This window comes from Dermacentor silvarum, chromosome 9, assembly GCF_013339745.2.
Source record: "Dermacentor silvarum isolate Dsil-2018 chromosome 9, BIME_Dsil_1.4, whole genome shotgun sequence".
NCBI lineage: Eukaryota > Metazoa > Arthropoda > Arachnida > Ixodida > Ixodidae > Dermacentor > Dermacentor silvarum.
In genome coordinates, this window is record NC_051162.1 from 19,835,357 (window position 1) to 19,861,189 (window position 25,833).

At 43.5% G+C, this 25,833-nt stretch overlaps 1 non-coding gene across 1 annotated transcript; it reads right to left on the reverse strand.

Moving 5' to 3' along the window:
• Positions 1-14,505: 14,505 nt before the first annotated feature.
• Positions 14,506-14,577, reverse strand: Trnag-ucc (transfer RNA glycine (anticodon UCC)). Its single transcript has one exon. It is a non-coding gene; the product is annotated as a tRNA-Gly (tRNA).
• Between the last annotated feature and the right edge of the window lie 11,256 nt (positions 14,578-25,833).

The window sequence follows — 25,833 nt, forward strand, 5'->3', positions numbered from 1 at the left end:
AATTTTTTCCTTATCAATACTTACCTTTCGAGGGCTGTTAGGCAAGATTATAAGCAAAATTGGCTTGATACATTGAATGTGCACACACTCTAAGCCCCGTAACCCCTATTATAGGCGCACATTTTCAAATTCTATTATACTTATATTTTAAGGGTTAAAATGTAACTTATACATTTGAAACTCTTAGTATAAGTATACAGGACAGCATATGTAACCTTTAGGATTACGTGGTGCGTATGTACCACTTTACAGGTTACATTCTCCTATATATATATATATATATATATATATATATATATATATATATATATATATATATATAGCTGTTAGATATAAATAATGGTTGTGTTTTCAAAACCGTACCTTGTAAAATCTATATATATATATAATAGTACAAGGTACTGTGTTGAAAACAGAACCATTATTTATTTCTAACAGCTTCGACTGTGGACCAGTCTTCTGGAATATGCAGTTAAATGAGGCATATATAGCACCATTTAACTACATTTTCCTGAAGAAGTGAGGTCCCCAGTCGATGCGCATAAACAATGCTTCTATTTCCAACGTAGTCTCTTTTATTCCAAGGGCACATATATACATAGTTCGCAGTTTTTGGGTTGGCGTCGAGGTTTAAAGAAAGGTTCGCAAAAAGAAGTATGTATTTTACAACTATAAGGAAGTATATACATTAAGCGGTCGGGATTCTAGTTTCAAATAGCCCTTCACGTATTTTACTAAGCTGGCTGTAATAGCAGTGCAATATTGTATGGCACTAAGAATTCTCCCTCACCAAATATTGCAGCTCAAAAGGATGTACAGTGGGTTTCCTGCATATGCATACAAATGTGTGATCTGCTTAAAAAAAGAGTTCATAGGGATGAAATGGAATTATTTTTTATTCAAGAAATAATAAACAGGAATATTAACTTGGCATGATTTAGTCTGATAAGACACAAGTGTTGTTGACAAGCAACAATGATTATATTGGACTAGACTAAAAAATAACTTCTTTAAATTACCTCCTTTTAAGCAATACTCATTTTCTTTAACAATGCAAGAAAACTCTTCAAGCGCTTGCATGTAGCTCCCGCAGGCACAACTTCACATGGCAACACCAGCTTCTGAGTTAGCAAAAGCTTTTGGGAAAAAGCATAAGGGTACTGAAGGCTCTTAATGTAGTAGACCAAAAGGCAGAGAATGAGGGCACGCTCCAGACCGGCAGTAGTGACTTGGATAATTTATTTGTGACTTCCACCAAAAATACAGGTTCCCTTCGTACTGGTAAATATATGGGGAGCGGTTACAGCAAACTCTTCTGAAGGCAGTGGCATCAATACAAGTGTAAAAACATAAAAAAAAACAATGCAAGTGTTATAAGTACAACGGTGTGAAGCACTACAAGATGAGACAATTGCGAAAGAACAAACCTAATGAACTGTTCTCACTAACAGCCCTGCAGAAAAAGTTTGGTGTACATAGCTACTTTACCAAGTAAGTTTACCATTGTTAAATATAGCATTTTAAATTTTCTGCTGTACCCATCAAGTTATTGTAAATTAGATTCTTTTTTGCAACTTGTTCTGTAGAACGTTTTAACATGTTTGACTCATGCACATACCTCATTTATCAGAGCATATGTGGTCTTTCTCTCTGTACGTGTGGTTCATTAGGTCCAAAAGTGCGCACTCGTGTCCTTGGCTTTCTGAGAAAACTTTCAGGGCACTGACCACTTTTTTCTCCAAGTCAGTTATGCTCAGACGAAATCTTAGTTCCGCTTCAATGCACAGCTACAAAAAATATCAATAAAATAAAAGTGAAGCGTTGGCTTCTAGTAACTAGATGTTATATTCCAGATTAGCTAGTTCTATTTCTGATATTTTAATACATATTGTGTACGATAACCATACTGCTAACCATCAACATTATTTCACAATGTCCCACTGGCAATCGAATAGCAAAACTTCTTAGCTTCTTTGTCCACTGTCAAAAACTTAACACCAGAGAACAGTGGTTAAAGTGATTATATATAATGAACGACAGTTGATGTGTAAAACATGGGTAAACTTCTTATGAAGTTTTTAGCTAACACCTTCTTTTCACTTCGTTCTGTAGTCACCATTTCTGTATGTCATAAATCTGCACTCTTTTAGTGATTGCTATATTGTAATTTTAGGTGTTAAACTTAAAACTTGGAAAGAGCAGAGCTGGGTAAAGCTCAAGCTCTACAAGAGGCAATTAATATTTATCTTCTAGGGTGGTTGTTTCACCAGTCGTTTCAGCAAATTTTTAATGAATCATTGGCAATAATTACGAAAAGCATAAGAAAATATGTATTTTTTTTCCACACTAGATAAATCCCAACACAGTACTTACAATTTCTTCCACCAAAAAGTACGAAGGCAATGGATCCAAGTGTACCTTGCACCTTTCGGAAAGGGTTATTTGAAGAAGGCGCTTTATCCTTTCCATGTCATACACTACACCACTGAAGCTGTATGAATTCAAAGCATGAAATTTGTAAATAATTTGTAAATACCGTGTTCCTCCTTCCAAATGTATCAAAGCCCACACTGTGTGCGTAACGTTAAGCAACCCCAAGCACTTCACAATATTTTATCAAAATGTGCTGCAACAAACCTGCAACTCAGAGGTAGCACGTGAACTTGTGAGGTCAAGGATGTCTGTGGAGGCTGGAACAAGCGCTGATCTCTTCTTTACCCTGTGCCTTCTAACTTTACGCGCAATTGATAGTCTTCGTATGAACACACTCTGTAAAAAAACATTGAGCACTTCTTTTATGACCTAGAGTTTGGTAAATTGAACACAGAAAATAAAAAAAGGCAAATACACACTGCTATTCTCTATACTGTTTAAAATGTTTTCTGTCATGATAAGTTTCATTTTTAGGAAAAAAATAATAAATTGAATATTCCGGAAGATATATCAGGGTTCTTTTGACCAAGAAGAACATGAATGCACTTATTACTTTGTGCTTAGTCTGTGACACACATATACACGCCTTCGGGTCTGTTGAATACGGCTGCCTGGTTTCGGATCCTCCCACGTGAGCCGGGGGTACTTTTTTAAAAAGCGCCTCCCCAAGCGCGTCATACTGCCAGCGGCAATCGGCTGTGTTGCAACTGGTAATTATCTGATTTTCACTGAAAACGTTCAAGACAATGAAGTTCATTTTTACATCATAATAACGTCTTTATTGGGAGCTCAATAAATTTATATAAAAAACACATTAATAACGTGATAATCAACAATTACATCAGAAAACCAGAGAACAAAACGACGTGACTTACTCTAAGAATAGAGTGACTTGCTGATGAAGCTTCAGTATCAGCCTTGTTGTAGCACATACGAGTAGCAGTGCTTATAACTACTGTGCTCACCGGCTCTGCAAGTTATAAAATGAAGCATAAAATAATCTTACACTCACAAACAGCCAGTTATCTCATTAAAACCACTGAAACAACCACTGCTGGGCTCATTCGTGAATAATTTTTTACAGATTTCCTTAGTGTATCTATACAGCTTTCGTTCTGTGCACTGTAAAGCAACATGGAGTCCTCATCAAATACTCCGGCGTTAGTGCTATCCTAATCTCGCCAACGGGTAACCGCTTCATGTAATCAGCATTGCACGTTATCAAGAACAACAAAAAAGGTTACATTGACACAGAAAGGTCAAGCGAATTACACCCAACATCTGTCGACGAAGATAACGGTGTGAGTTAGCGCGCTAATTCCTTCAGCCGGCATCTGCGACGAGCCGCAGGAAGCCGCAGTTCACAAACTCGCTGTAATTGCGCGAAATGAGTGCCCATGGTGCAGCACTTCAATGCGGGCTAACAAGCGATTCGGATTTCCATTAATCGGTTGTTTCTTTCTTATCGCTCACCACGCCGAGTGAACAGCAACTTGTTCCGTCCTCAATTACGTGCCCACAGCGCAGGTCGCATGAGATGAAGAGCGCGCAGCGCGAAACGGAGCAGAGAAGAAAAGCGACCACGATTGGCCACGGACACGGGTCGGGGTAGGAAACGTACGCGTATTCTCGTCACGTTTCACACGGAATGGCTCGCTGTTTACAAATAAATAGCTCAAAGCAAATTCCAGAACCGCGCCGTTGGTCTGGGCCTGCGCTGGACCAATGGCGCGCCCCCGCCTCGCAGTCGCATAGACACACGCCACGGCTACGGCGCGAAACAGGAACCGCAAGTGACGGCCAACGTGCAGCAGTGAAATACACCTATGCAATGTTCGCGCGCGGAGAGCCTCGGCAACGCCAAGGTCACAAAGGCGAAACTTCCGAAGCGCGCGCGCACACAACCTCCCCGCACGGTATGTGCTCAGAAGCAACGTGGCACCACGTTCTCCGCGGATCAATTCACTTAACAGATATAAATGCAGCGCAAGCACCAACAGAGCCCGTAAACACCGCAGCCATTCGAAATGCTATACGAACGCGCATGTAGTTTGACCAAAAAGCACTCACCAAGCTCGAGTATCTTCCCGTGCACGCCGGGGCAATGGTCACAATACTCGTACTTGATCGTTGATGGACCAGACACCGTATATTGCTTGCGGTCACACGGTTGCTCATTGCAACGGCCGCGTACAATCCCGAACAAATCCTTGTTGTTGAAGACCATGGTGGTACGCAGCTAATATATCCAAATGGCAAAAAACTAGTGAACAAGGCGGGAAACATGTAACCGTCAAGGCGCCAAATCAGCCCATCTCCCATCAAGCGCAAAAGCAACGCAGCAAGGAGATATGAAGCAACGAAGCTGGCAAAATGGCGTCTGCTCTTCAATATTCAAGAGGGAACTCGCATTTCCCTCTAGCGCTCTCATAGCACGGAAAGTTCGCGCCGCCGCGTATAGGTTACTACGTAAACGTTACGCACTGGATTTTGTATATGCAACCCATAAAGGTGGTTCGTAACCTATATTGCCTTAGTATGTCGGGTCTTGTAACCTTTAAACTTACCGAAAAAAATCAAAACACCAAAATGAGCACACTGTATCCTTTACTTAAATGAGTTAAAACCGCGTATAAGTTACAATATGCGTTACCGGGCTTAGAGTGCAGGTTCGCCATTTTCCCAGTACCCTTGGCCACACGCCACATTATACCAACTCATCTGATAAAAGGAACAATTGTCCCACCAGTTCAAGCTTCGCTGAGCTACACTTAGGAGGTACTGGGATTCAGGTACTGTGATTCAGTCCATAAATTTTATATGAAAAAAAGCAGACTGGGAGATATAGTGCCCGTTGGTCGACAAATACCGCATTCCGCCTTACTGACTTCACGCATGGCCCTCAGGCACACCACGCATCAATTAACTGATACTGAACGTCCAGGATATCAGCACGGAATCAATAGTTTTTAGTGAAGAAGTGGTTCATGGCTGTGAGGTCGCGCAAGTACTTCCGGTATGAGATTGTAACGAATAACACGTGATGGCCGGACATAGCAGTACCCAGCCGGCCCGCTGAGTCGAAACGGGTGGCCATTACTCACCAGCTTGCCTCCTTCATGAGAAACAAATGCCGTTTCAGACTTTGCTTACACCTTTAATGTATTCTTGGAAGCAATGGTCGGGCGTTATACCGGTGATCTTGAGATTGGTTTTTGGTATCGTGTGATGAAGGCCTAGCCTATGGTAGTAACACACTGGCGAATCGGCCTTTCACTGGCTTGGATAGTGGTAGCTTCAGGCAGCATACGTTCGTGGTAGCTGGTAGCTCCCGCCTTGATAGGGTCTAAACAAATTTCCTTGACGTACACGAACTACTGAGCAAGTCAAAACGCTTAATTTTAATTGATCGGATAGTGATAATAGACGAGGACGTAAATACATTAGTTTTATGTTACACACACCGTCTGCGAAATGAATGTATTACGCACTACAAGACCTAGGGGCGCTTCTGTTGTGGGTACATGTTGTGTGGCGTACGTACATATGCGCTAAGTAGGCGAAATATCAATACCATTGCAAAAACGCTTAATGACGCAGACATGAACGCGTGAAGAATTCATTCTATCCCTCTCTCTCACTGTTGCTCGCCGACGTTCTCGTCATGATGACTAAAACTCCAACAATGTTCTCAAACGCACCAATACGTCTCGACAGATACTCTCTAGTGCACGTTCATTCATTTCTTCTCAATTTATGTATTTGTTTTGACCTCTGCGCCATCTGTTGTATCTGCATAGAAACTCCGCGGCGGCTAGCGGCCGTTTCGCAATAAAAAAATTCACGCATGTCGTTTTCGATCGTGCGGTTGTAAATCACACGATGCCAAAACTAAACTAAAATGTAGGAAGTTTTTCGATAAGAAAAAAAGAGCGCTCGATCCGTTCAACGTATCTGTAAAAATAACTGAAAGGGGTCGTATGACGTACATTTAGCCACATCCAATAAAAATATTAAAAACCTCTGCAAATCACGTGATATTCCATTAAGATGTCTCTGCGCTCTACAAATACCGATAAGCCTACAATAAAGGTACCTGTTTTCTTTTGTGATACATTATTTAATTATGCAGAATAGAGGTATGATCGCTCGCTCTGCTTTGTCGGTAAAAAATTCACGCCTCAATGACTCAACAAAACTGAAACAGAAATCATTCTGTGTTACCTTTCAAAGCATGCACTTGCTCTTGGTGCGCAGTGGTACGATCAATATTTGACTCTTTTAGTGTACCAGTGTAGCTAGCCCTGGTGCTTTGGCGCGTGGCATATGCGACCTTAAACTGGTAATTTTGGTTGACACATCATGTCTGTTTCTTTTCAGGCATCTGGTGCCCAACTTTCGAGGCCCTTCTCGGTCATGCGGGAAAATAAAGACAGCAAGCTTGCTGTCAAAGGCAACCTTAAAGTTTCCGGAGAAGAAAAAAATAAACATAAAACAGCAAACAATTCTCGAGCAGTCTTAACACACACAAAATGCCAGGACCACATGATATGGAATGTATGACGGCGCACGTCCTCTTTCGGAAAATTCAACATTACAGAACAACCAGGATCCGAAGACGAATCCCCAAAAAAGATCGTAATCACGTCACCTGCTGCTTGGTGCCCATTTACTGACTGAAGGCCTGCCGCCTTGCGGCTACTGCTGAAATTAGCATCCAGGTGGTCGGCTACAAGCTAAGCTGGGCGATGCAGATTGATCAGCTTTCCACGGTGAGTGTAACACGCCGAGCAAAGCACTCTCACTAATCCACGGATTAATCGGCTCGCAGGTGCGAAGCAGACCGCTGCAGCACAGAAGCCAAAGCCCACGTTTTTCCATCCTTGAAGTCTGCAAGATAGAAGTGATACCCGCAAGAGATGGCTACATTCACGACTGAAGAAACGTGTTTTTTGGCGACGAAGCTAATTTCCATATTTGTTTAATGTCGACCTCCTCTTGTGTTTCCTTCAGTATTTACCTTGTGTGCAAAGAGATATTCGACTGCACTCCAAGGAAGATAACTTTTGCAAGGTCGCGTTTTTTTCTCCCTTTTATAGGTAACGGGCTATCTTTGCTATATATAATCCTAATAGCTCAGCGCGCCTTATTGTTTTGCTTATTTTTCAGCTATAGATCTGAGTGTTGGGACGATATTATGAAATTTACGCCTGTACCTTCAACTTTAGCGGATGACGTCGCGTTTTCCGTGACGCCTTGCACCAAGCACACAGCACGCACATTATTTGCTCCAATAAATTTTGCTCACACTGTGTCCATAGAGGCCTGACGGGCACAATAAACCTGCAAAAAAATTAATATTTTCAATTATCGCTAAAAATATATACTAAGTGTAAGCAACGAGCACAGTGAACAATGCACGTTTTAAAAGTTATCTCGCTTAGAATTTGCGGCTGCTGGCGTATGCAACGTCGTGTAAGGCTTCCCAGATCTCACTTCTTTTCTCAGACACAGTATGAACACAAGGCCATCGATCTTAGCGTCATCATCATACCTTACTGCTTGTTCCAGAACGTGAGCGGCAGCTGCGAGCTTGAGCCGTGGAAGCACGTTTGCTATGGGATTGTCTTTGTCATGGCTTGACAATCACGTGCTGTAAACAGGAAGAATATGCAAAGAATAAAGGCGAATGAGAAATTATTAGATGATGCCACTTGTGGCAGTTTACTAAAATTTGATTCGGCTAAATAGCGCGCAAAGCTACCTAAATGCTTACGAATCAAGTTCATGATTTCCACCCAGCACAGCGCATCTACATTCATCGTAAGGATACCAAATTCGTTTCATTCATTCATTTTGTTCACAATGTATATACACAATGCGCAAGAAAATTTTGGGTCATTAGCCGAAGGTATGTGCAAGCCAGTGGCAAACAATGAACAAAATATTGACAGGTGTGTAAGGTACAGCGCAAGCAATTAGTATGTACTTCAGTGACAATAATTTTTGAACGACGCAATGACAATACTTCTGCTATATAAAGCGAACATAACGCAAATATTAAAGGAACACAAGAACTACTATGCATAAAAATTATCAACGTGCACAGAAAGAAAATGTTTAACAATGACCTAATGTCATCTTCTATATAGAATGATAATATATTCAATTTTTAAGGAATAGTGAGCAAAAGATGCACTGATGGCACTTTGAAGCATTTTTTGTACATTTTACAAGTGGAGAGATAACATATGTCTCGCTGCACTTAAGTGTAGACGAAAGTAAAATTTCTGAAGCTTTGAGGAGCCAAGAACAGCCGTCGAAAGCACGCACTCACGTTTCGTCAGATACAGTTTCGGTCGTGTTCTTGAGCACAATAAAATTTAATACTTGAGGACACGCGAACTACATACAAATTATTTAATATAGGAAACTCCGTAAAATTACTGAAGTCTGCTTTCTTCAGAGTAAGCTCGCGTATCGAGTGCCGACGTCGTTCACGCCGCTCTACTCCAGGTCCTGTGTGGAAATGTGTTGTCGGCTCAAATCGTTCGCATCATTTCACTGTATATCCCAGAAGAAACGCACTGAAACTTCCAGCGGCTTCAACATTGTGCATGGTAAGACCTTGGATCCTTTAACAAGGCAGGTCAAAGACGAAACCATCAGAGTGGATTTTATATCTGCGCAAAGACCATACCCTAAATACATGCGTACTTATACACTGTATAGTATAGTTCATATAGACATCTATGATTCCGTCCAAATATCCATTGCTCAAATACGTAGAATGATAAAACTGCAAACTAAAAGTGAATGTGCGACATATCCTCCTTAAGAAACCTGAGATTGAACAGAACATCAGACTAGAATGAATCGTGAGATTACGTTTGAGAAGTAATGACTGCTTTATTCTTTATTTGTAATGTGCGATCAAATATCTTTATAGTGAAATCTACGAAATATTTTTAACACACAGTATAGATGTCAAAATGTGCTTGCAGTTTGTAGCTCTTCCCAAAATCTAGATCAAGCTATAGGCACGTGTCTTTTCTGAACACGACGCACTTTCAGCAACTGTATACTGGAGGTTAAAAGCTCCCTGACGCTAAAGGAATGTGCTGAAATTCATTAATAGATCTTGTCATATCTGAAAATACAACACAGTGTCCCAGTTGCCTTTCCGGCCTTCGGTTTTTTTAATGTTCGCGCCGCGTGATCGTCGAGTCCTCTCTCATCGACGCCCTTGACTGCAGGCAACAAGTCGTCTAATCGCGACACTCCCATCACAGTACAGCGTCCCAGTATCCACTCGATCGGTGCAACGCACTGACACTGCACTGCACACACGCCGCGCATCGACGAGTACACCGTCGCGTGGCCAGCACGCTCCAGGCAGCCTGCCCCGTCCTGGCGTGCCCCGGGCGTCAAATGCGGGAAGGCTGGGGACGTGACCGCCATAGGCGATGGGCGGCACGCGTCTCGTCGACCTCGCCTTCTTCGCGCGGTGGCGGTTGCAGTCATGCTGCGGGTAATAATCGTGGTGGGGGACCGCGATGACGCATTCCGATGCCGGCTTTGCACGCCGAAAGGGTTTCGCATGCCGAGAAGCTCGCCGCTGATCGAGCTGCCTGCCGCTCGAATCAACCGCGGGATCTACGCGGATGCGCTAAACCAGCACCCGGCGGTCGACCGCTGTGAGTTCGATTGAGAGACACCGGTTTTGGAACTTAGTGCGTCCACGCACAGAATCCTGCTGAAACTTCGTGTTGAACGCAACACGTTCTTTTTTTTTTCTTTATCGCCGATGGCATGTGCGTTCGTCTTACGTGTGGTATTTAGGAATGACTACAATAAGAGAATCTGAGGGGCTTGATTTTACATTCATCATAACCATACGAAGAAACTGACAACTGAGCGTGCGAAATCACAAGGGAAGTGAATCGTTACTTTTAACCGAAACGTAGAAATAATAAGGCAAAACAAATGATTGCTTTATTACTTGTTGAATTACTTGATGAAAAGATAACTGGTCGCAGGTGAGGCTGAGTCCACATACTCCTAATTACGCATGCAGTAAATCATGATATCAATTCCTAACACCAATATTCTCATATTTGGCAGTATTTATCCGCGGTTCAACAACGCTTGAAGCATGGGTTTCACACGCCTAACCACGTGAAGGGAGTAGCCTTTCAAAACAACTGACGTATTTCCAGATCTCTGAGCATGCGCATATGCGTTGTGTTTTCGCTTAGTAGGAAATCCTGTCGTAGGTTTTGTTCCAAAGCAAATTCCGCTCGCGTGCGTAATTTACAATGAGACATACAATTTCGACAGGCATATGCACCGTAACCACCTTTGGTTGTTTTACGTTAGAGTACTGAGGAAATGCTGCAGTGAAGGAAGTGGCGCAGTATCGTTATTTGACCTCCTATGCGGTCACATTACGCACGAATATAAATTCGGTGCAACAGTTAACACAAGCATTTGTTGCATATCTTGCTCTGTAAAAGATCGAAAGTCTTCTTCCGTTGCGATCTCACTTGTAACTACGGAGAGGCTCATTAAGGACACGCGTATTCCTGGTCGCAGACTACATATAGGGTCGTCGAATTGGCAAATTAGTCTTCGTGCAGCAGTCTTGAATTTCCGGCACATTCCCTCAGCGCTGTGCACTACCCATTTCGATCACAGCATAAGCATTAATTCTCTTTACATTCAGAGCTCTATATGGAGTACCTATGGAAGTGGAATTAGGCATGGTGTAATTGTGCAGTTTCCCAGCATGGGAAAATACGAATGACAGACAGAATCACAGGACGATCGCTGACATCCAACTACTATTTTGTTTCCAAATCAGCGCTACATGTAGCCGCAAAAGAAGCAAGAATGAACCAGATACAAGAATCGCATCGTAAGTATGCAAAGCAAAACAAAAGAACAAGAAAGACACCCGTATTTAACAATGCGGCTTCCACTTGTAAGGTGAGACAGTTGTAGCTGCTTTGTCGATTAACAAACTGAAACATAACATCGATATTAAAAAGAAAGTGTAGTAGTTGGAAATCGACTCTCACCGTGTCGTTTCCCTTGAACTTTACATTTTTCCCGCACTGTCAATCCCTTGCCATAACATAAGAACTACAGCCTAAATCTCCACTTTGCTGAGTTTTCCAAAAGAAAAAAAAAGTGGCAGTTTCGCGCGAAGAGCAAAGCACTGACAGCAAAAGCAAGGATTGGCGTTACGCTTAGACTCCAGGACCCCATTTGAACCTCAGGCTTGCGATTATTGTTTGAAGACTGCCGTTAAAATCAGTCAAGAAGGTCGCTGAATTTCCGCCAAATTTTGCAGCAAGGGCACTAAAATTGTCGCTATACTTTTAGAATAAATTTGAGGTAACAAAGGTGTCTTGAACACTTACACACGCTAAATGGCGTAAATAATTTACGTAAACATCTTGCGTCAGTCTACGGTCCGCGTGAGTGTGGAATAAACAGTGAATTTACCAACAGTGTGTAGTGGTTTTTACATTTATAGTAAATTAGGCCTACATAACAACGGCGTTTGCCTTTAGATTGGGAGGTTTCAAACGCAGAATGATTCGAAAGAACACAAACGATCCGATTTTCCAAGCACGCGAAGACACTTGGACACTATGCCTGAAAATTTTCTATTATCAGAGCTCCTGAATGGATAGCAAAATTGTGGAATACGCATAAGGTTGCACGTTAGCACGGCGATGACACTACTTGACCTTTAGGAAGCTCATATACTGCGGTTCTGCCCCTTGGTCTAACAGAAGGCTATTCTCAGTATCTATTTGTACGAAATAAATGCGCTGAGGGAGAAGTGTGTTCCGACTTACTTGAACGAGTCCAGTCGCTCCTATCTATGCGCCTTTCTACAATAGATCTTTGTTATTATTAGGGTGCCGTTTATTCGAATAAATCCGAAACATAAAAAAAAACAGAAAACACTCACCTCAGTAAAACAATTTCGAATTCGCATTTACCTGAAAAACGGCTGTTTTCAGAGCATGTTGCCTTAAAATACTACAGGCTGGCTTTCGTTGGTCGGATTTGCCAATACATTTCACCGCGACGTCCAGGCGTCAGCTCATCGAGGTGGTTCTCGTTTCATGAAACGCTCGCGGATATCCTTCAATACTGTCGTGATATTGTTGCCTGTTTGAGGTGTGACGATGTCAAATGCACAATATGTGAAAAGCCGTAAATGGCCGTGTAAACGACCATTTTCGGCTGTGGGCATGAGCTGTTCTTACAGCTGTGAAGTAAGAACTGACAGCCCAACGTAAAAACGGGCCCGGGCCGGGCTGGGGCTGAAAAAAGCGGCCCGTGCCGTGCTCTAGTGAGTGCTGGTTATAAACGCGAACGCAATAGACCGATTTGTCCCGGACATTCCAGATTTACTTGCCATTGTTTGCAATAGTTGTGCCAGATAACACTGATGTCACCGAGTTGCGGTAGAGTTTTTGCACTGTCAAGCATATATGATGCGAAAGAAAATTTTGAGCCGACGGTGTTTTGGTGCATGCAGGCCCCCGACTGGCCTCTCATTTCATTTTGAGCAATCTATCTCACAGCCTTCGACGTGTCTAGGGGGAACGTCGAAAGGGCATTCTTCATGTTTTGTGTCGTGAACAAGAAGGAGCGGTGCTAGAGTTGCGGACGCAAGCATTCTAAATTGTGCTAGTATGCATTAAAACAAGTTGTAACCGGTTGCCCGCCGTGGAGGCATATTGGTTTTGGAGCTGCGCTGCTGGGCCCGAAGGCGCAGGATAGAATCCCGGCGATGGCGGGTGCATTTCGATGTGGGCGAAATACAAGAACGCCTGTTTACCATGCACTAAGTGTGCGTTGAAGAACACCAGGCTGCCAAAAATAATCCTGAGCCCTCCCACTACGGCGTGCCTCATAATTGTATCGTGGTTTTGAAAGGTAAAACCCCAGAATTTAAGTTGTAACCGGCAACGATGGTACTCAATAAAGCGTTGTTAGTATTGACAGTGTGTTCTTGTTTAGAGAACACTAGTTTAAATTTGAGAAGAAATCAATGAAACCCCGAAAACTCCCAACTTGCACCAGGTAATCATATGTTAACTGCAAAAGCATTGCATAACTCTGAAATAACTTTAAAATTTTTACCCCATGACACACCCTCCGAATATACAAGATTAAAGCATGGGATAAAAACAATGAGCGAGTGTTCTTGAAGTTATTTACATGTGGCAATATTGACTAGAAATTCTTCTTCTTGTTTCTGTGGTTTTACGTGCCAAAACCAGTTCTGATTATGAGGCACGCCGTAGTGGAGGCCTCCCGATTAATTTTGACCACCTGGGGTTCTTTAACGGGCACTACAACGCAAGCGCACGGGCGTTTTTGCATTTCGCCTCCACCGAAATGCGGCCGCCGGTGCAGGGATTCGATCCCGCGACCTCGTGCTCAGCAGGGCAACGCCTTAGCTGACTGAGCCACACTGGCGGGTCTTGTTGACTAGAATTAAGTTCGGAAAACACACCATAGTTATTATTCACCTGCTTGTTGTAAATCTCAAAATAAAATGAGGAAATGTCCGCCAATTGAACGTACTTAGTTAAAGGGCAGAACCAATAGCGTTAAGACTGATTCGAATCGCTTTCCTAACAAATAAAACGTACAAACAAATGAAACACGCAAACTGCTATCGCAGCTAGTTTGACACGTGGGAAGTGACGTCACTAGCCTTTCATATATAACCCACTACCAGTCGGAGTGGCGACAGGCTTTCGCCTTCGCGTTTTACAAACGTGTAACAATTCGTTAATATTTAATTATTTATTTATTATTTATTTTTATGTGTGTTGTTATTAATGGTAATCAAATTATTTCTCTATTGGTATTATTTCTTATTTATTATCAATTATTATTTTAGTGTTATTCGACCTGGCTCAAATAATAACGACCACACGTTCAAAACACGACCAGAAGTCACCGATGCTTCGCACCACATATTGAACGTCCACAAAAGAGGAAAAAAAACATAGTAAAAGTGTAAAAAAACAACACTGCGTCGGCCGGGAATCGAACCCGGGTCAACTGCTTGGAAGGCAGCTATGCTAACCACTATACCACCGACGCCGCCCGTTCTACGACTTTACGGCTAAGGCTTATATCTGTGCGTAGGTGGGATATATTTAGCGCTATGGTGCGAGAAGACCTTCGCCGTGGGCGAGAGAAAGAGGAAGCAGGTCAGCGCCCTAAAAAAGGACCAACTCGGCCGAAATGACGGCCCAGCAATGCTCCAGGCACACGTGTCGCTTGCATGCGAGTTTTTATTCTCGGAAAAGAGTGGGAAACTAGACAATGCAATAAGCGATAGCCCTTTGCAAGCTCATCGCTTGCGCTGGCAACCTTGAGCATGAACAATGGATGTTTACTTCTTGTTCTGAACTTTTCTAACTCTAGGGGATGTCCTTTCTGTAAGAAGCTTTGTGCATTACCGTCTCAAGCGTTGATAATTAAAATTTTTGTATTGCATGTAATAGCCGAAAATCTCGTCCACAGTTACTGAAAGCACAAGATTTCAAGTCCCTATACGCGAATGTTGCTGCAATCCCGGTGCGTCAATGTAGACCCACAAGGATATTCCCGTGCGACGTATTCTTGTCTTTTCAGGTATATTTGGTGCGCTGTGTACGTTTACTTAAAGTCTGGCAGTCAGTCTTTCTCCTGCACGTACAGGGACACTAAATAAACTTTTTAATTTAAGCATGGATAGGTAAATGTCCTTTCTGGATTGCTAGAAAGGACATTTTTACCGTGAGCAATGTCTTGATAAGCCCGAAGAGCGGCAAATTCGAAGCGCGTGCTTTAATTTGAGGCGCTACACGCTCCCGACTTTATGAGGTTTGATCGACGCATAAGGATAACAATGCGTCCTATAGAAAGCAAGAGAGGAGAGATGAATTTTAATAGCAGAAAGGCGGAGAGGTTGGCCTCAGTGAAGTGCTATAGAAAATCAAGTGAAAAGCTAACCCACTACCTCCCGTATGCTAACCTAATGAACTTGCATCATTGTTTCTGAACCAAAGGTGTCCAAACATGCGAAAATATAATGAGGTTCGTATGCCGTAAGCATTTTCGCGGCATTGTAGGTGCAAAATTGAAGTAGACAAAACTTGCTCTCTTTTTTTTCTGCTGATAAACAACCCTTTTCCTCCAAAGAAACGTGAATCGGCCTTTGGCAAAACAATTTACGACAGAACCCATCTCACATTGACTATAGGTGGTATTTCGATTAGATTTTACTCAATACTGCGACACACCGTATTGCCGAAAACGCTCATATTTAAACTATGTTGTCGTCGTTCTGAGGCTTGCACTGCTTCAGCAGTATGCGCCATGCAGTGTCTCCGGTATCGGCTGACTTTGCTATGACAATCGCTTGCCAAGGATGTAAATGAGCATGGCGGCATGATGGTGACGTAGTAAGATGACGAAGGAGTGACGCCAATGGAACGACAAAGGTGTTTTGACGACGATGATGTAATGACATTCAGAACTACTCTGAAATGCTAAAGATGGTAAAAAGACGACATCTTGACGACGACGGCATGAGGACCATGGGATGACGGTGAATGAGCATGATAGCGGGATGATTGCATGACGACAAGCGGTTGATGAAGTTGGAATGAAGATGATGGCACAATTACGAAAGCATGACAACAACGGTATGACAACGGATGCAGGACAGGGACTGTCGGATGCACGAAGCAATGATGACGACGGCATATCCGTACCACGGCACAGGGTACCCAGCTAGTCTAGACACTGGTTACTCTGCCAGTCTTTCGCGTTGCTCCTCTTCACTTGAGTAGAGAACAACCTACGGAAGCTGTTAAAATTTTTAAAGAAAAAAATGGCCGCATATCTGCTTGCTTCGCTGCAGATATGCGGCCCTGGGCGGTTGAATAGAGTCACTAAATTTTTCGCGTTTATGTAGCCCAATAAAGACTATCGTCTTTAAAATATTGTGTGTTGAATCCCAAAACTACAGTATATGACTGTGCGAAACGCCATAGTGAAACAACTGATCATTTTTACAACCTGCTGTTCAGAACTTGCTTTTCTACACGCGCGCAAAAAGCTCGGTACACGATCGTTTTTCAAACGAACGCTGTGGCGTCTTTGTGTGCCACAGTGTAAAAATTAGGGAGGGTACTTTTTTGCATATGCAGAGCGCAATTATGACTTGCAACACAGTACCAGCGTGCCTCACCTGGACACATCTCTGTTGTGCGTTGTGAAACAGTCGGTGCAAATAATCTTTGCCCATAGTGCTGGCTCATAAATTAGTGGAAACTATCTAGAGCTGGTAATGAAACAGCACATGACTTTAAATGGCTACTATACTTTACAGCTAGCGCAACACATGGATAATTGTTGATCACTGGGAGAGGCCTTCGTTCTGCAGTAGACAGAAATGCAGTCTGATGATGATGATAATAATTTTCCTAATTTTCCTATATTTAGCTACTTCTTTCTTGAGCCGTTGGGTATGTGGCACTAGGTGGATGACCATTTGTACCACTGTGGTGTGGTGTGCCATGCGGCAGAAGGGGTGTAGAATTCTTAAATGTATTAGATATGTGTTGCACTTGTGATACACCTTCCATCATCATTCTTTCTTCAGCATATATAATACGTGGCCTTGATGGTCGTCACATCGCTTTGTCGACGCCTCAAACTGCGCATTCGTTTAACTTTAAGTTTACATGTTGGTATAGTGCGTGAACGGCATAGCGCATTAACGCAGTCATTACGTAATATAAACTTTGCGATCTCCTAGGTGCATAAACTAGAATAGTCCATGAGAATACACATTGCATAGGCGGACAATGAAGACCGCTGTAGGCATCGCATCTAGCTGTATAGCACCTAATAATTATTCGCTTCAGTAAACATCAAATCCGTATATATTCTAATAGACAAGAAGAGGCAACATCCGTTCCACGGGCCGGCTGTACTATGACCTCTTTCTTTCCCCCTCTTCCCTCTCGTGCCATGCAAGCCTGCGCCCCACAATACAGTTCTGCCTCGTGAACTCTGATCGCTGGAATATATATATATATATATATATATATATATATCTGTTGTAACGCCTTGGTTGAGGCGAAAGGAAGAAGAGGAGGACGACGGATCTTTTTGAGGTCCAGAGAGCCGACCGAAACCGGTGCTGGTCTGTTTTCCTAGACTCTCATCCATCATCTGTAAATAAACATGCCTCATTCGTAACAATTCTATGGTGGAGGTGCTGGGTAGTCAACCAAGGCGTTACAATATATTCAACATGTGCGTAGGACCTGCAAAAAGTTCTGCAACAGGATTAGCACTCTCGCACAGCCTCGCATCGCCCGGCAATCTTAGCAGCCAGAGGCGACAGCCATTGGGCCCCTGTTGGGGTTGGGAGAAGGGATTGGATACCTCAATCTCCGTTATGAAATTAAGTGTCATTGGTTATTATTCTATTATGTAGGACAAAATTCGCCTCACGGCAACAGTAATTTCACGTGTCGGACAAGACACTCACCAAGGGCTCACCTTTTTTGAAATTTTATTTGATGCTAGTGAGGCGACATCATACATAAAACAAGGTTTTCGGCAAGGAGAAGACAAACGAGCGTGGAACGTCAATAGCAGAAAACCAACAAATTCTGGCTTTTCCCAGGCAGGTGTTAAGATAAGGAGCGCGCCAAACGTCGCGCACGCTTCAAGTTCACCCACCCTTTTCAGACTGGCGAGACTTCGAAGCTCAGCTGCGCTTGTGCTTATGGTTTTTCTAACGCACCCTTTTAAGAAGAAAAAAATATAACCGGAGTACAATATCTAGCCGGAGCAAGAAGTGCTCGGCTGCTAAACGGAGGAATAGTTTGACAATAACTTTTTATTTATTTTTTATTTACTCATTGCCCGAAGCTACGCTAGGACTAAAAGAAAAGCTGTAGTAGAGGACTTCACTAAAGGTGTGCGCCATCCCGGATTCTTTCGCGGGCAGCAAAAGCCGAGTACAGAAGCGTTTTCGCATACCGCTCCCGCAAGAATGCAGTCGTAGCAGCTGCAAATCGAATACATTTACCTTGTGTCGGACCTTGAGTGAAATCTGAGTCACGTATGTTGCGAATCGCCTATGCATGCTTCTTTCAAAGGACTTCTAAAAAAATTCGCACTTTCGCCCGAAAGGCGAAGCATCGACTGCGATAGCAAATTAGTAGACAGCTATACGATGTAAGGATAGTAGTTTTATCAGCCGCATAAAGTTGTAAATATTCGCTTGTTAACTAAATAAACAAGCACGGTGTCAGGCGCGCACAGGTAAACAAGAACAAATCTGGCTCGATGACCGTGGAAACTCGTGAAAACGCTGGAGAGAGAAAGCGCGCCAGCGGCAGCGAGCAAATTGACCTTAGCATGGGCTCTCGCTTCGACGCGAACTAAAGGTCGAAAGCGCAGCGCATACGAAGCTACCGGCACTCGGCGAATGTACTTCGTACCCATCACAGATCGCTTCGATGATGAGGCCCCCGCGGGCGCGCCCTTCGTCCGCATTGCAGATCGCTTTCAAGATAGCTCTGTGAGCAGCAGCCGCGGGAGCAGAACGCACCCCCCCCCCCCCCTCCTGTATTCGTCGCCTCCTCCCCGTGCCTCGCACGTGAACGTGTGCGCCTCCGGCCGCCTTCCTCTCAGGCTGACGCCAGATTTAGATGCGGTTGCCGGCTCACCCTCGCACGCTTTCGCTCGCACACACAACGCATGGTGCGCGGCGCCGAATTTATCGCCGTTTGACTATATACCGAACCTCACGGCGACGACGTCGACGATAGCAACGGCGACGACGATGGCAAAAATGCGCTTGGAGTGTCCATTGTCCATATAAGTGCTATCGCAATAAAAATTAATTGATCTCGCCGCAAGGTAAAAGTGTTTGTGTTGCCCGATATGTCGAAACATTGTTAGCGATACCAAATCATTCGGCAATTACACGAAGTAAAGTTTGTATTTTTATCGGCCGTGTAAATTGCTGTAACAGTTACTTGCTAACTAAAGTAACAAGCGCGTGTCACGCACGCTCAGGAAACATGAATAGATCTTCCTAGATTACCGCGAACACTTATCCTCGCAACGTTGGCGGTATAAAGAGCGGCATCAGTGGCAAGCGAACACTCCGTGCTGATTCTCGTTGCAATGTGGCTCCGAAACTTGCGATTACCTGACATATAACGCTAGGCGCGCGGGAACAGGGCGCACCCGAAGCCACCTCCCCCCTCCCACCTAGCGTGCGCGAGAAGACGGCGTGCACCAAGCCGCCATATTTCTCGCCTGACCTTCGCACGGTCTCTCGCGCACGGCTAGCGGCCGCAATGTTATCGCAATTGGACGTTATACGAAACCTCACGCAGGCATAAGGGAAAACGTACGAGGGTGAGCCGAAAAGGATGGACGTGTCCGTCGTAGGATGTGACGTGATCAAGCGTGCGAAAGACGGAGCGGTGGGAAAGCGCGCAGCCGTGCGCTTGAAGTATTTTCATCGGCGGAAGTAGTTAAACTAGGAGAGACGAGTTGAAACGAAGGACCCTTGCGTCATTCTTTCATTCACGTTAGGTTAACTGCCTCACAGTGCAATGCTGACAAGGGGAAGGGGAGCGGGCGCTGAAGATGCACGTGTTTCAATGGTAGCGTTTTTGCGGCAGACATGCGTTTCATAAAGTTTTGTATTAAAATTGCTGGGAACTAAATCTGGTGCGGCAATGTTTCAGCTACCACAGAAATCAGGGTTAGTGCTTGAATTGGTCCGATCTTGTTGCTTTTTGATTCACACGTTCTTGCGATATAGCATTCATCGCCCCTATCTTTCCGAATTTCCTAGCACTCATACTTTTCTGAACACGGCGAGGCAGTTATTATCTATGCACATGCGTAAACATTAAGAATTATGGCATTACTAACGCAACATGTTCATAGAACCTATCGATTTGTGAAGTTACAAAGCCGTTCGATGCGAAAGAACAATATTTTGCTAATCCACACAGACTGAACTGCTATGCTTACAGTTCCCATAGACCATAGTGCTACAGTTCCATCTGGTGATTCTTGTAGGAAGCTGTACCTTTTCTTTCCGCAAGAAGACATAAGTGCCCGCACCCGTATTCGATATCTTGTCGGGGTTGGAAGTTAATCACAGATCGGTAGGGTGACTGGCATTAGGGGCCCACGGTAAAACCACATATGGGGCAGTGCAGGTTGACATGGGTTGGGCCTCTTTTGAAGTCAGAGAAGCAAAGAGAAAAATCTGTTTTCAAGAAAGACTCAAGCTTCAAGACAGGGATCAACATAAAAGGGCGGGTAAAGTGCAGAGATACTTGTACCTCAAAAGCGTAGACACGGAAGGGAAGAAGAGGTCAACAAACTGGCAAACAAGTACAGGAGAATTAAAAGTGCAAATAGACAACCGAAAACAAATATAGAAAATCAAACAGACAATGAAAGAGACAAACAACCAAATAAAGCATCAAAAAGAGTGAGAAAAGCTGAGACAATGTGCAAGGGATGGAAACAAAATACACCATGGAGATTAACGAGAATGGCAGGAAGGAGATTAGAAGGGAAAATCTGAACGATGACACAAAGGGCCTTGCTATTTGAGGCTCGAGCCGAAAATATACCGGAGCAAAGATTCCCAACATGATGATGCATGTCTTTGCTGTTGTTAAAATCCGGAGATCACTCAGCACATCCTGATGGAATGCGAAGGGATTCACCGAAGCGAGACCCGTAAGAACGTACTATCGCGCTGAATACGAGTTGTAACACGGGCACGCACGCGTCAGTTCTCCCACTAATGAAGAATTACAAGTGCCACTTTTCTTGTAAACAGGGTACTACTAGTAATCTGAATGGTGTTCAGCTGTTTTTTTTTTTTTTTTTTTTTTTTGTGTAGGCGCGGCTTTGCCGCAATATGGGCACCGTATGGCAAATGGCAGCGCCTACACATACAAAAAAAAAAAAAACTGGAACAAAAAATCACATTCTCGTGTCGCAACTCACACTGAACGCTATAGAGCACCTCCCAGAAATGTTGGGATTTAAAGTAAATGGAAGCATTAGCCGGTCAGCGGACGAACTACCCAAGAGACGCTTTGAGTTTTGGCGGAAAAAAAGTTCACAAAAGATATTGATAGGACCGGAATCGTTATAGTTATAGGTAGCTGTACTAGGTAGATATCGAAGTTTCCAGGAAGAGAAAAGAGGTTACGTAGATGTATACAAAATGCTAGACTGAAAATCATGTATAGCCTACCGGATTAGTTCATGCAGGATAGGTGAATATTTGTCGATAGGATAGGTGAATAGGATAGGTGAATAACCTCTTATTTCGAAGAGAATGCCAATAAATCATCACCATCATCACCCTGATCATCTTTATTATCATCATATAACTTTCCTCCAAAAACTAAAGAAAGGTCAGCCTAACAAAATAAGTATTTAGGTAATATCTGCTTTATGGGCAACTTTAATATGTAGTTTTGGTGTCACACCTAAGTTTTCAATCTATATACATCCCATGGCGTGGCCACAGCAAGTTGTGGTCGTGTGTAACAATAACATGGGTGTCCGAGCTCTCGTACTCGTGTAGAATGCACGAATTTAACGGGATACCAATTTTTTAGCCGCGTTGAGCTTTTATGTCTCCGACGCATAGCTTTACGATATGAAGTACTCACGCGCACAAAGATACTGAGCGGAGGTTCAACACGTTTGGGTCCAAAGTACCACCGCCCATGAAACTTCTATCGGGAAACTGTACCATGACAGCATGACAACTCCAATGCCACAGACGGATATCTTACATATCCGTCTCCTTGATTACCTTCTTTAAAGAACCTATGACTTTCAGAGTTAGCGGATCATTCAGGACACTTTGCTGTTCGTTTTCTCAGTAAGTAACTGGAGAACCTACAGAGAGATACGCTCATGACATACAATGAAATTACAAAATACATTACATTAGATGGAAACGACATGGGGAGGAGGCAGTTTGCACCCCCTCACATTAGACTAAATAGAGTACAAGCAGTTTAACATAGGCAATTACAAACACAGTCATATTATTCACCTGCACAAATGAAGGCATGGTATAACAATGAAGACATGAATAACATATCCAAAGCATGCAGAAAGGAGATATGCACACTTGAACATATGCCCTGGGAGTGGGGGTCGCTCGGCCCTGGCATTTCCCGGGATTTGTTTTCACGAATGGTTAAATCCCACTATCATATCCCTCAAGTCCTGGCGGTCCAGTACGCCCGTGATAGGGCTAGGAGGTCCCAACATGAGGCTAGCCAGTCAGGTGGCAACACCCTGTACAGGACCTGAATAAAGTTTTTTTTTCCATTCATCCACCCATCTCAGTAAGTGGAATGAATGTTTTACACTTTACGCTGAAGCGTCTGTGTCGTTTGTGCTCACTTTCAACGCTATTGTAATAGCAGTTTGATAGTCATCTCTGAAACTATCAAAATAAAAAGTGTGACTCCAGTAAACGCAGGAAACGCCCATGACTGGTGGGTTGAGTGGTGTCCGCAGAAGAGCGCCGAGTGTTATCATGCACAAAAATTTGGCTTTGCGTCGCTATATAAAGCCACAACTGCCTCATGCGATTAATGAACTCGGTTTTATATGTGTGAGGAATGCCGTAATACGTATACACGGCGTTTCACTTAACTTGGGCCAAACATTAAAGATATGCAAATGCTATGTATCTGGACAGAACCAAGGTTATGTTGTTTGCCGTCGCTTGGAGTTGCTCAGATTATTTTTTTGTATTCTACCTAATCAGATAATTAGTCCTAACTAATTATGCCACTTCTCAATTATTGTAATTGGGTGAAAAATGTCAATGAGAAACTTGTAGAGCAACATCAGAAACTCCCGATACAGCTTTCTGTTTCTCAATACGTGCAACATAAAAGTGTTTTTCCTAGCGTGAAAGACGCCAGCGAATACACGCAAAATGCCTCGAGTGGCCAGTCGCGCGGCAATATTGAGTGTATTCGAGGGTGTCTTTCATGCTCGCAAAAACTTTTATGTAGCACGTATTGAGCAACAGAAAGCTGTATCGACAGTTTTGCATGTTGCTATACAATTTTCTCATGGACACTTTCCGCCTAATTATAATAATTGAGAAATTGAATAATTGATTAAGGCTAATTATCTAGTTAGGAGGAATGCAAAAAATAATCTGATGACCTCCAAGCGACGGCAAACAACCTAACCTTAGTTCTGTGCAGCTATATAGCATTTGCATATTTTTAATCTTTGGCCCAAGTTGAGTGGAAAAGCATTATGTACTGCTGTTCTACATTTTGGCAGATCCCACACCTCATGCTTTTGAAAAAAAAATATATGCGTGAGAGTCCTAGCCGCTGCTGCTACGTTTGCGACCTCGATTATTAGGCATGAAAAATGTGCTCGAGTGGCAGCGCCAGTGAACGTAAAATACGCATTTGTGATGACCGAGAGCGTAACCGAGTTTTCTTTTTCATTTGCTATGGGAGTTGAAAAGAAAAGTGTACAATCATTGCATTCTACCGGTGCTAACATACGGGGCAGAAACTTGGAGGTTAACAAAGAAGCTCGAGAACAAGTTAAGGACCGTACAAAGAGCAATGGAACGAAAAATCTTAGGAGTAACGTTAAGAGACAGGAAGAGAGCGGTGTGGATCAGAGAACAAACGGGGGTAGACGATATTCTAGTTGACATTAAGCGGAAGAAATGGAGCTGGGCAGGCCATGTAATACGTAGGATGGATAACCGGTGGACCATTAGGGTTACAGAATGGATACCAAGAGAAGGGAAGCGCAGTCGAGGACGGCAGAAAGGCAGGTGGGATGATGAGGTTAGGAAATTCGCAGGCGCAAGTTGGAATACGCTAGCACAAGACAGGGGTAATTGGAGATCGCAGGGAGAGGCCTTCGTCCTGCAGTGGACATAAATATAGGCTGATGATGATGATGATGATGATGATGATGATGATGATGATGATGATGGGAGTAATCACTAACTGCAACATCCCCGTGGGGTTCTAAATATGGATTTTGTAAGAAGTTGGACAGTTTAATAAAGCTTGTTCTTGGGCGAGCTGGTTCATAATATTCAAGAAAAGATACTGCGCCAGAGAGAGACATTAACGAGAAGGTACTGAACCGGATAAGCGCACTATTTGTGTTTGTTCCTGTCGATACACTCTCATCCCTGGTCTGTCTTTGGCGTAAGAAAGTGGTGAGATATCGAGGTTTACGGTGTCGTCATGAAGCAACGTGTAAACGATAATATGTACAACATTTAGATTTATTTAATGTCATTGGAAACATAAAGTATAAAATCGTCAAGTCGGTTTTTTGTCGTTCAGTCTATTTCGGAGCTTTCGAAATGAAAACCATGTGATAGAAAGAATTAGTACTTTTTTGTGCATAGACGACTTTATAGTCGAATCATGGGCGCCACCACCTTGGGCTGTTACACAAACAATTTCTTAGTTTTATGAGAAGTTAAGTCACGTATCACGGTCATGAAACGTTGAAAGCATTTATACAACTGTTTTCATGCTTGCGAATCGGCTGTAGTGCCGTAAACTTCGTTGTTAAAACCGAAAACAGAAGCGTTATCAGCCCAATATGGCGGCACCTAAGCGCTTCCTTAAAATGGTCTGCACTACAACGTAGTTCATATTGCGCCGTTGCATGAACTTCACTCGTAGGAAGTGATTGTCTGGTTTTCATGCAAACCAGCCCGTGCATTGCTTTGAAAGCAGCACCATACTGATCTACAGGCCGTCGAGAGGCCAACGCGTTTATTTTCGCCACTGATTCCGCATGCTTGTTGCATCGCAACTGCACTATTTCCTCTTCCCCTTCCCCATTATTGCAGCCACGATGTAACTGATGGGGGCAGCAATATACCTCAGGTGGTACTTTATATAAGCGTTATCTCCATCTACCCCTTTCAAAGATACATTTTAATAAAGAACCGATATCAATGTTTCTCTGAACTGGCCCCCCACCGCGGTTTACAGCCCAGAGGGTTGCGGGATCCGGCACGGCGTAGTCTCAGGGCGTCAAAAGCCGAGCCGCTTGGGAGACGGTGTTTTCATGCCTGAGAGCTGAGAAATGGCGAAGGCCGGTGCGATACCGCATGTCGACGTGCTCGCGAGTAAAGCACGGCGTACGCCCTACGCAGTTCAAGTTTGCTACATTGTAGGCAACGGGGCACGACATACCAAGGCCGGTGAGAAATGGATAGCGAGTTCTGCTTTAATCCCTCTCCGTTTTTTCTTT